This window comes from Marmota marmota, unplaced genomic scaffold, assembly GCF_001458135.2.
Source record: "Marmota marmota marmota unplaced genomic scaffold, marMar, whole genome shotgun sequence".
Taxonomy (NCBI): Eukaryota; Metazoa; Chordata; class Mammalia; order Rodentia; family Sciuridae; genus Marmota; species Marmota marmota.
In genome coordinates this window covers 778267-779592 of record NW_026000207.1, presented here as the reverse complement: position 1 = coordinate 779592, position 1326 = coordinate 778267, and the positions used below count along the sequence as shown (strand labels likewise).

The 1326-nt window shown below is 38.9% G+C and overlaps 1 long non-coding RNA gene across 1 annotated transcript in view; it reads right to left on the bottom strand.

The window, feature by feature from the left end:
- The window catches only part of LOC125612795, a 9873-nt gene extending 9238 nt beyond the window's left edge, over positions 1–635 (bottom strand). The window contains exon 1 of the long non-coding RNA XR_007343267.1: positions 530–635. This is a non-coding gene — a long non-coding RNA (uncharacterized LOC125612795). The remainder of the gene's footprint in view (positions 1–529) is intronic.
- Between the last annotated feature and the right edge of the window lie 691 nt (positions 636–1326).

Sequence of the window (1326 nt, the reverse complement as noted above, 5' to 3'; positions counted from 1 at the left end):
CTCCTCCTCCTCCTTCTCCTTCTCTCCCCGTCCCCCCCCTCATGGATTAAACTCAAGGGCACTCGACCACATCCCCACATCCTCAGCCCTATTTTCTATTTTAATTACAGACAGGGTCTCACTGCGTTGCTTAGCGCCTCACCATTGCTGAGTTTGAACTCACAATCCTCCTGCCTCAGCTTACAGATGTGCACTAGCATGCCCAGCTTTCTTCATATTTTTAATGTCCCTAATATAACAATTACATTGAAACAAATTCACATCTTCAAAGCTACTATGATTGCAAAACTCACTGGATTCAGACACAGAAATCTCTGCCATTTATCTCTAAGTTGTGGAGATCTGTTGTATTTTGTGCCCTCATACATTCATGTCCTTCCCTGAAGATCAACACACATGCCGCCTCTGTGTTTTGCCTTTACACAAATAAATAAACACAATGTCTTCATTCTTGTTTAAAGGGAGAAACTGTGGCTAGAGTAAACAGGGAAACTTGCCTATGCAAGAGTAAGATATTCTTTTTTTCTACAGGTTATTCCAACTTCAACTGAAATCAACTACCCTCAATATTGAGAATGGCTTTTGGAAAATTAGAAATGGAGATTATCTTCCTCACTCAGACTGGAGTTGGAATACTGGGGCATTCCTTTCTCCTCTGTATAATTTCACCTTACTCACTGAATACAAGATGATACCCACAGATTTGGTTCTCAACCAACTATCCTTGGACAATTCCTTGGTTCTTTTTTATTTTATTTTATTTAGTTGTAGGTGGACACAATACCTTTATTTTATTTATTTATATGTGGTGCTGAGCCACAACCCCAAGCCCCTCCTTGGTTCTTTTCTTCAAAGGAACCTAAGACTATGTCAGGTTTGGAGTGAAGTTCTTTCTGCATAGTATTGGATGTAAACTTATCTTCTATAAGTACAGAGTGGCCATAGGTGGTTTCTTCAGCCCTCTCTGGTCTCCTCAATGGATTCTAGGCCACTGAAGATGGAGGCTGGTTTGTGCAGGTAGATGGCAATCACGTTAGATCACTAAAGTTAATCAGCTTCTGTTGTTTCCTCTCTCGGATCCCACACATCTTGTTAAGTTCATGCAGTCTTGTGAATGGTCCCCTGAACAGCAAAGAACATAGTGTGAGGAGAAGTTACACATGAAATCTTAGCGTAGTTTTTATTTGCATTTCTCTAATTGCTAGAGATGTTGAACACTTTTTTTTATCTATTTCTTCTTCTGTAAAGTGTCTTTAGTTCCTTAGCCCATTTATTGATTGGGTTATGTTGTTGGTTTTTTTTTTTTTTTTTTTTTTTTTTTTTTTT